The sequence below is a fragment of the Anabrus simplex genome, chromosome 5, assembly GCF_040414725.1.
Source record: "Anabrus simplex isolate iqAnaSimp1 chromosome 5, ASM4041472v1, whole genome shotgun sequence".
In the NCBI taxonomy this organism is placed as follows: domain Eukaryota; kingdom Metazoa; phylum Arthropoda; class Insecta; order Orthoptera; family Tettigoniidae; genus Anabrus; species Anabrus simplex.
The window spans coordinates 206,983,575-206,998,490 of NC_090269.1; positions in this window are offsets into that span (position 1 = coordinate 206,983,575).

Genomic DNA, 14,916 nt, shown 5'->3' on the forward strand with positions numbered 1-14,916 from the left:
AGCACATATCAGTCATGCTGTATAGTTGGTGCCGCGGGTAGAGTTTTGGGTTAGCATGCAGGAGGTCGGGGGGTCGATCCTGGGTTGAGACGTATGTTTTTTATTTCGTAAATATGGTCCAGTCCGCTTCTGTGGTGTAGTGGTTAGTGTGATTAGCTGCCACCCCCGGAGGCCCGGGTTCGTTTCCCGGCTCTGCCACGAAATTTGAAAAGTGGTACGAGGGCTGAAACGGGGTCCATTCAGCCTCGGGAGGTCAACTGAGTAGAGGTGGGTTCGATTCCCACCTCAGCCATCCTGGAAGTGGTTTTCCGTGGTTTCCCAATTCTCCTCCAGGCAAATGCCGGGATAGTACCTAACTTAAGGCCACGGCCGCTTCCTTCCCTCATCCTTGCCTATCCCTTCCAAACTTCCCATCCCCCTACAAGGCCCCTGCTCACCATAGCAGGTGAGGCCGCCTGGGCGAGGTACTGGTCATACTTCCCAGTGGTATCCCCCGACCAAGAGTCTGAAGCTCCAGGACACTGCCCTTGAGGCGGTAGAGGTGTGATCCCTCGCTGAGTCCGAGGGAAAAGCCGAACCTGGAGGGTAAGCAAATGATGATGATGATGATGATGAAATATGGTCCATTGTGGTATGGTATTTGGCATCTTAATCGTCAACAGCGAATAAATTCACGCCCACGACGTGCAAATGGGGTCTTTCAAAGCTGACCAATGTAAACGATTGCTCGTCCATTTCTAGGATCGTAGGATGTAAGTTCAAATGGTTTCTAGATGACCCGCTGCAATCGCTGTTGACGATTAAGGTGCCAGATACCATACCACCTGTACTACATTTACGAAATAAAAAGCATACGCCTCAACCCAGGATCGACCCCTCGACCTCCTGCATGCTAACCCAAATCTCTATCCACGGCACCAACTGTAAAGCACGACTGATACGTACTGACAGAGGTAGTTACCCTACAAGTGGTTACAGTGTTGCCAGACTGCCAATCTTCAACGTCCTTTTTCTGCCCGATATACTCGCAGAACGAACTTTTGTGAGATACATTTCTTCATTGCTGGCATGCGAGGAGTCGCGTTGTTACGCCCGAATGCACGAATTTCTGTTCATCCTGTATATATATATATATATATACACCGAGTTAAAAAAGTTTTATATAATATTAAGAAGCAAATCCATTTCCACGCAGACCATATAGTTTTCATGAGAAATGGATAAGAGTTCACATTTAGTTCTTCTTTTATGTTGAACCGTGTTGTTCTTTTCTGTATATTACATACGGTTTGCCGATGTTTCGAATATATTGCAGTATTCTTTGTCTAGGCGACTGAAATACCCCTACTCGATCGAAGGTAATCAGTATTCCAGGCACTAATCATCGGAATGTACAGGAAACAACAACGCGGTTCAACTCGGAAGAAGAACTAAATAAATCTACTCGTATATACCCTGGAAGTTTCACATACAAGAGTTCATTTTTTTAAAATTTCAAGGTGGAGAGGAAGTTCTTCGCATGCCCAGCCAATGTTGCCTTCTGAAATTAATCTGTTACTAATTTCTGGTTTACGCTTACTGAAGCCCCATGCCATTCTTCTCTCCAGTATTAGAAGTCTTGTTTCTAAAATTCTCGACTACTGACGGGCACTCCGTCTTAAAATAGTAGTTCACCACCAGAACCGCTTGACAGAAAATTTAATCCACGTACTTCAGGGTAAATAATAATAGCAACAACAACAACAATCACTACTGATCTGCATTTTGGGCAGTCGCCCAGGTGCGAGATACCCTATCTCTTGTTTTCCTAGCCTTGTCTTAAATGATTGAAAAGAAATTGGAAGTTTATTGAACATCTCCCTTGGTAAGTTATTCCAATCCCTAACTCCCCTTCCTATAAATGAATATTTCCCCCAATTTGTCCTCTTGAATTCCAAATTTATCTTCATATTGTGATCTTTCCTACTTTTAAAGACACCATCCAAACTTATTCGTCTACTGATGCCCTCCCACGCCATCTCTCCTCTGACAGCTCGGAACATACCATTTAGTCGAGCAGCTCGTCTCCTTTCTCCCAAGTCTTCCCAGCCCAAACTTTGCAACATTTTTGTAACGACCGGGCGAGTTGGCCGTGCGCGTTGACGCGCGCGGCTGTGAGCTTGCATCCGGGAGATAGTAGGTTCGAATCCCACTATCGGCAGCCCTGAAGATGGTTTTCCGTGGTTTCCCATTTTCACACCAGGCAAATGCTGGGGCTGTACCTTAATTAAGGCCACGGCCGCTTCCTTCCAACTCCTAGGCCTTTCCTATCCCATCGTCGCCATAAGACCTATTTGTGTCGGTGCGACGTAAAGCCCCTAGAAAAAAATTTTTTTGTAACGCTACTCTTTTGTCGGATATTTCCCAGAACAAATCGAGCTGTTTTTCTTTGGATTTTTTCCAGTTCTTGAATCAAGTAATCCTGGTGAGGGTCCCATACACTGGAACCATACTGAACAGAGAATGTTTTTACATAATCTAAAAACTAGCTATAGCTAGATTATGCTTCTACGAAGGAAGATTCCTAGCCGAGGTGGTAAATGCATGTTTGTTTGACCTAGAAGATCATGTGATATATTCCCTACCAGGAATTCGATGAATTCTGACATGATGCATCTGAGGAGGTGCAAGGCCCTGGGGTCCATTCAGATTATGTAATAAATGAGTACCAGTTGAATTCCTGGGAGCAAAATAGCAGTGCATAGGTCAAGACGCCCTATCAAACTTTGTGCTGAGATTGAGAATAGTATTGTCAGTGGTGATTATTTTCTTAGAAGCTGTAACTAGACAACTGATCCATCCTAAGACGAATCAGAAGAAGAAAGAAACAAGGAAAGAGGTCCAATGGGTTAAAGAAAAGAAAGGGTCATGAAAAGCGTAGAAATAAGACTCCCTGGGCTTCACAAATCTAACACCGTCAGTATCGGATTAGAACAAGTGTTACAGAACCGATGACGTCGGATAGGAAAGACGAAAACAAGGGGCCGGCTACAAGTGTGTGGAAGCAATGTTTACTCTCGGGCGAGTCACCACTTTTAGTTACCTCTTACTAGATTCAATGGCTACGGTAGCTGAATTGTGTCGCAGACTACAGGGTTTTTATTTTTATCCTCCACTCTTTAAGGGGTATTGGTCCTCACCGAGATGACTTCGATTTGATGTTATGCTTCTACGAGATGTCTTACTTAACACTTGATAGCTGCATGTTGATGGATGCGTGTTTCAAGTGAACGCAGCAACGTACAGACCAAAACACTACAGCTGCTTGTCTTCAGTGAACACAAGAACATACAGTCCTAAGCGCCAGTTGATAGGTGCGTGTTTTAAGTGAAATCAAACATTTACCGAACCCTATAAAGCCCTTCAAAGGATACCTACCTTCCTTACCTATCAGCAATCGGCATGAGACCTTTCTCTTGGGTTGCTTACGCGTTCTTCGTCACTTGCTTAGGTAACAGACGGGTTTCAGTAATTTAAAACTGTCTACAATGGGTGAACTCGATTTAAAAATGTAGGTTTGTTGACCATTGGAAACGAAATCTGAAGAACTTGTGACATTTCACAATATCTAATCAACGAATTCATACCTGCCCGTTAACAAAAATGATAACAACGATGATGAGAGTCGCTGGCTTTGGAGACCTTAACTTATTTGCCTTTTTTTCGTGTGGCTATTTCTAGTCGAGTGCAGCCCTTGTAAGGCAGACCCTCCGATAAGGGTGGGCGGCATCTGCCATGTGTAGGTAACTGCGTGTTATTGTGGTGGAGGATAGTGTTATGTGTGGTGTATGAGTTGCAAGGATGTTGCGGACAGCACAAACACCCAGCCCCCGGGCCATTGGAATTAACCAATGAAAGTTAAAATCACCGACCCGGCCGAGAATCGAACCCGGGACCCTCCGAACCGAAGGCCAGTACGCTGACCATTCAGCCAACGAGTCGGACACTTATTTGCCTGAGGGGCATCCTTACTAGAAACCACCGACTTAATTTAAGAATAAAATAAAGAGAATCTGGAGATCCCTAAGATCGGCTTCCATATGAGACTGCATGTACCACCATAATGATTCGTGATAATCCAGCCCCCGTAACACGAGCTCTGGACTCTTAGTGTAACTAAGGCTATCCAGTGGTTGTACGGCATGGACCCTTGATTGAATCGACGTGTCCTGCGACTATGTCATGGACCGACGTCTAACTTTGTGATTTACGTTAAAGTCATTGTGGACGATGACCTGCAAGAAGAATGATACCATATTAGCATATTTCCCTAATCTAAGTCACTGAGGATGATGACCCCATGACCAACAGCATTTCTAGGCTGAAGGCTGAAAACCATTAAGTTAAAGTAGTTGATGACCAAGGATTCCACGTTAGTAAATCCCCAGCATATCTGGTGCTCAATCAGATCAAATAGAAAGCAACAACAGCAGAAAATGTTCATAACACTTGTGGCAGTAAAGTCCCTTGCTATCAGACATGTCCCATTCATCGTTACGTTAATAAGTTAAATTTTACTAGCAAATAAAACTAGATTTCCAGAATCCATTCTCAAGTTAGTCACTTAGCTTTAAGCTGATTCTTAAAGTACGGTTCCACTGAATTTAGTAAATTTATAAATGAAGTAATCTCATAATCCTATTTAACAATAAATTGATCTATCCCGGACGAAGTGGTTTCTTTAACACTATAACGGCCAGAGCGGTCATTTTGACCGTTAGCGAATTTCAAGGTATTCCCACGCTCGTAATTTTTTACTCACGAGGTTGTTCTTTTGTGACTTTTAATCTTTTAGGGTTATGTACATTCACGCCAAAAATTACATCCGTAGATAATAAGGGAACACCGATATTGTCCCTTATACCTAGGAAGGCCATAAGCGGTCATTTTGACCGCTTCACTTCCTTGATACGGTGAGCTCTATTCTGCTCACTGCTTGCTTCGTGTGATATATTTACAAGTGGCGCTATAGGGGCGTATGATATAACTAAATAGTATGCCTCTAGCAGTGGTTGCGAGTGGACGAGTTAGTGCCTGTCCCTTGTGGCGTATAGTGCGTAATAATGGCTCGGCGGCAAAAACTTACTCCTGTTCAATTATTAGCAGAACTTGAAAAGCTAGGAGAAGACGAATCAGGTGACGAAGATACGTTATCAGATATAGACGCAATGAGTGACGATGAGGATTTTATAACTCAACAGTGTGATAATATGTCGGATAGTGATGGTGATTCGCCTGATGAAAATATGCACACAGTGGACTTCGCACCTACGACAGACGCAGTTACTCCTTCAACCAGCCGTGATCAATCTTGCAGCAGAGGACGATCTCTTAGCAGCAGGCAACCTGTTCAAAGAGGAAGGGAACGAGGTGGGAGAGGTCATGAACTGGTAAGGTCTTCTTCATTTGCACCAAGGGATCAGTTATGTGGTAATGATGGAATAACTATTTGGACTGTTGTCGACAGTAGTGGGAACCCCCCTGGAAGGATGGCTGCTCAGAATGTACTGAAAGAGGCAGCAGGGCCTACTTCTCACGCTAAGCGTAACGTAGAGACTAACAGCAAGGTTAGTGCCTGGCGTTTATTCATTGACGCATCCATGTTGAAGCATATAAAGATGTGTACAGAGACCGAAGCTCGTAGACAGACAACGGATAATAATTGGTCTATTTCTTTGGAAGAATTAGATGCTTTTATTGCTTTGTTATACGCCCGTGGAGCTTATAAACTTACTAGTCTAGCTGTAGATCATATGTGGTCTTCTTTATGGGGTCCCCCTGTTTTCACTAACACTATGGCAAGAAACAGGTTCAAAGAAATTCTAAGGTATTTGCGCTTTGATCTCCGTAAAAGTAGATCCACTCGTTTGCAGACAGATAAATTTGCTTTGGCTTCGGCTATTTGGAATAGATTTATTGAGAATTGTTATGCGTGCTATAAACCAGGAGCGAATGTCACAGCTGATGAACAACTCTTCCCCAGCAAAGCTCGGTGCAGGTTCACGCAGTACATGGCCAACAAGCCAGATCAATTTGGCATAAAATTCTGGCTACTGGTAGACGTTGATTCTAAGTATGTGTGCAATGGGTTTCCTTATCTTGGGAAAGACGAAATGCGACCCGCCAGTGAGTCACTGCCTGAAAATGTTGTCATGAAACTTATGGACCCATACCTCATGAAAGGACGTAACGTGACCACTGATAACTTCTCTACATCGGTAAAGTTGGCTGAGAGACGGAAAGAGAAGAAAACTAGTATTGTTGGAACAATCAATCGAGTGCGGAAGGAAATCCCGGTGTCAATCAAAGCACTACATATGAATCTGTACGAGACTGTCGTACTTCAGAAGGAAGATCACACTACTCTCACAGTATATCAAGGAAAAATGAACAAGAATGTGCTTCTGCTAAGCACTCTACACCTAAGCGTTCAAGTCAGTGAAGATAACAAGAAGCTCCCTAGTACTACTGAATTTTATAACGAAACTAAGTATGGTGTGGATGTAGTTGATCAAATGGCGCGTGAATACTCCACTAGAGCTGGATGCCGAAGGTGGCCTGTACATGTATTTTACAACGTACTTGATCTAGCAGCAATAAATTCATGTATGGTCTACAAGGAAGTTACGGGACAGAGAATCTCTCGAGATGATTATATTCTTGAAGTAATACAAGAACTAAGATCTGATTTTGTGAAGACAAGATCCCGGTTGATTGAACTCCCTACACTTCAGCCTGAGCCTCAGATTCAGGTTCAATATGCCAGTCGAAAGCGACGACAATGTCAAGTGAACTCCAATTGTAAACAGAACAAAACCTCTGACACATGTTCTTCGTGCAACAAAGTAGTCTGTGGAAAATGTTCGTGTAAGGTAATAACTTGCATGAATTGCTTGTCAAGTGCCTAAATAGGCTTGTAAACCAATAGAGACCGTTATTTTTATCATAATTTTTCACAAAGGCATTCAATAGCAAGTCCGCCGAAATATTTCATTGTTACCTATCAGAAGTGAGATAATATGAACAATTATTAATATTTAACAATGGATTCACCCGTATACAATACATCCTAATGGTTAACTATGTTGTTTTAAAATAAATAATTGAACATTCGCATGTTTCTCAGATCCTGCATCCTAGGTATATGTCAGTAAGCGGCAGCGGTCAAAATGACCGCCTGCGGCCTTTATAGGTATGAGGAATGTTCGGCCGTTCTAGTGTTAAAACTACCTAACTGTTTCAATAAAATTTATGTTATCACTTGGACATGTTTCACAGAAGCATTCCTTTAAAAGAAAATATTTAATCTCAATTTATTTTCATATCCTTCTTGTTTCACAGCTGGAATACGGAAGACAGGGTCATAACTACAGGTACCATTTGTTTATTTCATTATATCACTCAACAAGTTTACGTTATAACACTGATAATTATTAAGACACTAGCTCGGATAATCCTAACCTTAAATCATATAATTTGCATAAATTACACGAAATACAAAATAAAACAACCATTTCAATCTCTTACAACGTCTACGCCTATCTCTTGGACTAATTCCGGTACCTCCTTCTGATGATTTCATGTTGATGAGACTCAAGTGTCGTAATGCACCTCATCCAAACTCTAGGGTGGACGGACCACTGCACCACCAAGTGCTCTACATGCATGACCTCATACCACAAGAACCTACACTTGTGCCTTGTAAATCAACAGCAAAAACATCAACAACACCTCATCCATCACGAACTCTATGGATTGACAAGCTATCGTGACATACAAATAAAATAATCGCGAGACTTTGAACAATCCTCAAAAACAAGAAGCAACATTACTATAGATTCTCAAGTTTTGACACCCCTGAAAATGGTTATTTAGAACATAACACAACATCGCATCATTTCTGTCACACCTATAATGAATCTCGTGTCCTTTACCAAACGATTCTCTTCTTAAATAATGAAATCTATTTCCAAACATTTATTATAAGTGACAAAATCTCAGTTACAATTCCTTTCTGACAAATGAACTAGCTCGCTCGCCGAAACAGATGGTCTACTTCCTGGAAGGAAGACTCTTCTCGTTACCTCTATGAAAGAAAACACGTTATCTCTTCTAACTGTATCAAATAAAATATCGCCTCGTTGACAACTCGCGTGAAAGACAATACTTAACCAATACAGAATATGCGAAGAGATTTTATTTAAAACGTCACTTGAAATGTTCCTAGCCACCACGTCCTGCGGTTTCAATTGGGATCATAACTATGCAATGACCCTATTCCCATACCACTAAATTACACAAATAAATCCTTGGGTTCCCAACAACGAAAAATCCCGGCAACAAATATCACTTCAACACTACAGCATTTCAACCGCCCGAGCCACATTTCATCCTTACTCTGCAAGACTTGAACCACATGCTACCTCAAATTCTCTACACGACAAAAATACGGAGTATTTCTCTTACGCGTTCCACCTGTTACATAAAACAAACTGTGACAAACTAACCATCTCTCCTCGCATATCTGAGTCTGACAACAAAATATTTCAAAACCGAAACTCACAACTTGACTTACACATCTTTTACTGTTATTTTATCCTCACCAATTGGAATAACACGTCCCCTCCACAAATCACACGCCAGTTTTACCTCGTACATTCCACGACAAATTCGACAGCTCCGACCACATTACGACGCACACTTCACAGCAGCTGGTGTTCCATCATTACTACACAATTGGTCTAAATGGTAAGCCACGGATTACACGTACGGGAATTGCATCTTTACACTGAAAACATTTCGTGCAAAATTTATATCTTAACTTGGGCAAACAACACATATATGAATAAACGTCCGGAAATGATACCCCGCTCTACACATTACATTCGTTTTTACAACCATCAAATCTACTATTGTACAACATTTCACACTCTAGTTTCACGGCTCTACCGATTCTCCAGGAAACATAAAATGACCTTTCGTCGTATACTTCTGACATTTCTACGAATTAAAACGGGCGACCAAAGTGCGTCACAGTTACACAAATAAAATGGTGACACAATGAAATAAAGACAATGCACTTTACAAATGTTAGTTTATATAATAATTAGTATTTATTAATGAACAAAACAGGCTTTCAGCCCCGAATACACGTTCACAATAATAATAAATAAATAAATAAATAACTAATAATAAACGCAGTCCAACCCAAGCCACCACCCTCCACCACATACAAAATAAAATGAAATGAACACCTCATCAGCCTGTTCTATGTTTACAATCTGCTGCTGGTGTTGCAACTTGCTGCTTGTTATCACTCACACGTACCCACTCATCACGCGACCTTCTTGCTTCAGCAATTCCATCACCTCTATTGTTTCCTGACCTACTCCAAAATAAGCTACACCAGCAACATTACACTATTGCATACCAAACCAGCCATGACACTAACATTGCATTCAATCTTTCAGATTCCACCTCCTATAGTACAAGTCTAAATAATAACAACAATATTCCGTCATAACATTCCAATCCATCATACCACAGCTTTTACCAATCAGCGTTAACATTGCTTCATATCATTTCAATCCGCCATAACACTCCATAATAAAATTACCCCTCCATCTCCCAAAAATCTCGACCATGCATAACAAACACCAATCACGCCCATACCAACACCTCTCCAACATCATACTCCCTCCTCCTCTCCATACAAACAAACCACAATTTACAAATTTGCAATAAAATCACCCTCCTCCAGCTCCAAAAATTCAATACTCATACCAGACACCAATACAACAACACTCTCTCCCAACCTCCACGAATTCGGCCGTAAATAAACCATCTCAATACCATACCATACATCACCCAATCATACATACTAAGCCTCCAATGCTTCCGACACCATATCTCAGCAATACAACACATACCAACACCTCTCCAACATCATATTTCTTCCTCCTCTCCATACAAACAAACCAAAATTTACAAAATGACAATAAACTCACCTCTATCGAGCTCCAGAAATTAAATACTTATACCAGACATCAATACAATAATACCACCTCCCAACTCCCACGAAGTCAACCATAAATAAACCATCTCAGTACCAAACCATACATCACCTAAATACTAAACCTTTATATACCACCTCTACTTATATCACCACTTCTCCCACACTACATTCCAACGATATAACACTTTTCCAACACCACATTTACCACCACTCCTTCAACTCCAAATATCACAATAAATATATCACTTCACCATTACCACATCTCAGCCTTCACCAATTATTTACCATCATAACCTAATGAAATTACAATGAATAACCAATACCAGTCACGCATATACCAACACCTTTCCAACATATTTCTTCCTCCTATACCACTTCTCCATTACCATATTTATACCACCACTCCTCCAACTCCACATATCCACAATAAATATACCACTTCACCATTGCCACATTTCAGCCTTCACAAATAATTACCATCATAACCTAATAAAATTACAATGAATAACAATTACTAACATATCATATACCACTTCACCATTGCCACATTTCAGCCTTCACAAATAATTACCATCATAACCTAATAAAATTACAATGAATAACAATTACTAACCTATCATAAAACAAACAGACCATGCAATCCTGCCCTCTTACCCAACTCCACCTAACTAAGTACTCAGTCCCTATCTTCCCTAATCCATTAGAATTTTAACATACTATCCCCTTCCCTTATACAGATAACTATTCCACCCCCCTATTCCCCTGCCCACCCTCTAACTCACTCTCCTTCATTTTACTCTCGCAGGCCTTTTTTGTCGCACAAAAATACCTGTTCAATTCACCCCCTTTTTCCCATTGTTTAATAATCCATCTCAGTATTGCGTTCTCATCTCCTCTCCCCAGTATTTCCCGATGCTCGGCACTCAATAATCCATGTCTTAACCCCCTCGTTACCTCACAGTCTCTTAGCAAGTGAAACTCATCATTTACATCTCCACAAAGTACACACCTTGTCTTATCCCTGCCTTGTAACCAGCCTTTATTCCTTGGCAGACCTAAAAGCCACCACATCATCCCATATCGTTTTGACCTATCGACGTATCTAATATTCAACCCTGCTATCTCCTCTATTTTCGTCAAAACAGTCAGCGAATTTCTTAGTCTGCTTTCCCCCAATAATTTCTGCCTATGGATATCTCTAATTCTCCTTTCCAGTATATTCATCCCTCTCACTTCTGTCTTTGACCAAACCTCCCCCCACAGGTGTCCTAATCCTATCCTCTCCAAATATCCCTTTATTTTTTCTAACCATCCACCCTTATACATGGTCTTAAATTGCTGTACATATGCTGCCTGTAAAACTCTCCCACCTTCCTGTCTTTTTAAATTCATCCAATATCTAACTATTCTTTTCACACCCTCTGATTCCAAATCCTCCCCACACATTAATTCCGCCCCTACATTTGCTGTACACCTCGGTAAGCCCATCACTAACTTGGCAAAACTACTAACAATCCTTCTTAGTTCCTCTCTTTTCTCATCCAGCCCCCAAACTTCTGCTCCGTATAATACCCTCCCCACGATTACCGACCTGAACACGAGTCTCAGTGTTTTGTAACTGATCCCCGGGTACTTGAGTAGCAAATTTCTGACTGAGGCTAAGGCTGCCAATCCTCTATATTTCATTCTTTTGATCTGGTCACTCCAAGTTCCTTTATCATTAAAAATAACTCCTAGATATTCCAGCTTCCTTACCTGTTCCAATCTTTCTCCCTGAATTACCCAATTCCCTTCTATCTTTCTTATTTTGTTCACCTGTACTACCAATATTTTAGACTTGTTTCCATTAATTTTCAATCCCCATTTCCTCGCAAATAGCATCACTGACTCTAAGGCCCTATTCATCGCCCCTGAAGTTAACGTCATCAATAACACATCATCCGCAAATATCAGTCCTGGCACTTCCAAACCATTAATTACTGGTACAGCCCAATTTTCTGCCCCAAACCCCTCTAAAATATCGTTGATAAATAAAATAAACAGTATGGGCGATAACTTGCATCCTTGTTTTAAACCCACCTTGGACTCTAATGGTCCACTCATTCTCCCTTCTCCCAATTTTACACAAAACCTGACGTCCCTATATATTCCTTCCACTGCCCTCAACATCTTCTCCGAAATCCCTAACCTACCTAATTTCTCTAGTAGGGCCTCTCTATTTACCTTATCAAAAGCTTTCTCAAAATCTATTGCTGCTACATAAACCGTACTTCTATCCATATTCTTATACTTTTCTAAAATAGTCTTTACTATCATTATATTATCCACTGTTCTTTTCTTTTTCCTAAATCCCCCTTGGTAATCTGTCAAAATTTCATTTTCTTCCGCCCACCCGCTTATTCTGTTCGCTAGCACCCCAGTATATATTTTACTCAAAGAATCCAACAGAGATATACCTCTATAACTGTTCACATTGTTCCTACTACCCTTTCCCTTGTATATAGGGCATATAATTCCTGTTTCCCATTCCCTAGGGTAATTTCCTCCCTCGAATATCCTATTGAATAGTTTCACCATGCCCTCTATCATTATCTCATTTTTACTAATTTCCTTCCAAAACTTATTATTTATACCATTACACCCCCCGGCCGACTTCGCTCTGGCTCTGCTTATCACTCCCCGGATTTCCTCTCTTGTGATTTCTTTATCCAAGTCATAAATTGCCACTCCCCTATTCCTCCAAATTACTTCTTCTCCCGAACCTCTCCATCTATCACCCCCCTTTTTTCCTAGTAATTCATCGAAGTGCCTGACCCATTACACTTCCTCAATACTCGTTCTCTCCATATTCCTTCCACCCTTCATAATTCTATTAATCTTATCCCAGACTCTCTCAAAATTGTTAGTCTTGCAGTCATTATTTATGGCTTCCATTTGTTCCTCTAACCACGTCTTTTTTGTCTCAGAGATTTTCTTTTTATACTCCTTCCTCAATCTACAGAAAAACTCCCTTTCTTGGCTCCCACCTTTCCTTCTATATTCTCCTAACGCGTCCATCACCTTTCTCCGCAATCCTTCACACTCCCTATTAAACCATTCTTCTCCCTCTTTCTTATTTCCTTTTCTAGCTTTCACCTTCTGCGCTATCATCTTTATTGGATGTAGCAACAATTCCAAGGCTTTATCAGTATCATTCTCTTCTAACGCCCCTTCCCACCCATATTTCAGAAGATGTAGCTCCTCCTTTACTACCCTATTCCAATCCCGGCCCACCTTCTCTGTCCATTTGTACTTATTATAACCCCTCCCTCGTTTATCCTTTGTCTCATTTTCCTTCATTGTACACTTCTCTTCCTCTCTTTTCAGCATAACCCTCACCGGGAAATGGTGTGACTCAATCCAATCTCCTATTTCCATACTTACAACTTCCTCAATCATCCCTTCCGAGCTCAAAACCATATCTATCACACTACCCCCTTTCTCCGTAACATATGTCAATTTCCCCGTCCTGTCGCCCTCTATCCACCCATTCAGAATATACAAGTTTCCCACAGCACACATCTCTAGGAGCTTCTCTCCATAACTATTTGTAATTTTGTCCTCACTCCTTCTGCTTTCTAACAAACACATTCCATCCTCCCTACTATAAACTGGGCTCTGTTCTCCTATTCTCGCGTTCCAATCCCCAAATAACAACATATCCTCCTCCCCTGGATACATTCCCCTTATCCTACCAATATCCACCAATAACTCTTCAAAAAAATATTTATTTGCATATTCTGAATTACTAGGGTGGCAGTAAACAAACGCTAGATTTATTTTCTTCCTCCATCCCTCTCTCCCTCCCAAATTCAATCTCAGCCATATGGTTTCCATCATACGGTCTCTATATCCTCTACTCTTTCACTAATTTCTTCCCTAATTAGAACTATCATCCCTCCTGGTGCTCGTCCCTTATTCCTCTCTTTTCTTCTATATTTATATTTTATCTCAAACCCCTTCCATGCAATCTCCCTCCCTGTTTCCAACCACGTCTCCAAGAGTGCCACAACATCGAAACTTTCAATTACTTCTCTAACTTTCTTGTTTCCTAATTTGCTCCTTACTCCTTCAATATTCACACATCCTATCTTCCAATATTGTTATAACTTTCCCTCCCTCCCTTCTAGGTCTCCCCCTCTATTCTTACTTCTAGTATTTATCGACCTCTCTCCCTCTGTATCCTCCATCTCTTTACGTACTTTTCCCCATATGTCTTTTAAGCTCTTACTCCTGACTTTACTCATAATTTTTTTACCTTCTTGTCGATCTGTCTCCTCTTGACCTTTCTTGTTCACTACACCACTGCACCCTGCACTCACCCTTTCTTGCTGCTCACCCCCACTCTCCCCCTCACTATTTTGGACTTCTGAATCCACCTCCCTTTGTCCTTTCTTGCTCACTGCACCTCTACACTCTCCTCTCCCAGTTTCTTGCGGCCCACTCTCACCGTCCACTTCACTATCTTGGTCTTCTGTCTCCCGGCTGCACTGCCCATTCTCTTCCGAGATGCCCTGCTCTCCTGCCACGTCCCTCCTCCTCTTCTTTTCTTCTTTCTTCTTCCCATCTTGCCTTGTCCTCTCACCACTCTCAACCCTCTCGTTTTCGTCCATTTCCTTTAGCTTAGTCACTGAATGAACTCTGACCCATCGCCCGTTTGTCACCTCCAACCTCAGACCTCTTATTCGGGCCTTTAGCCCCTGGTTCCTCGCTCTCCATAGGTGCCTATTCAAGATCTTCGCGTTTTCACTTCCTTCTCTTCCCATGTCTCCTTTCACCCCTATTTTCCGCCCTTGTAAATTCTTGCTGTTCCTTAACACAGA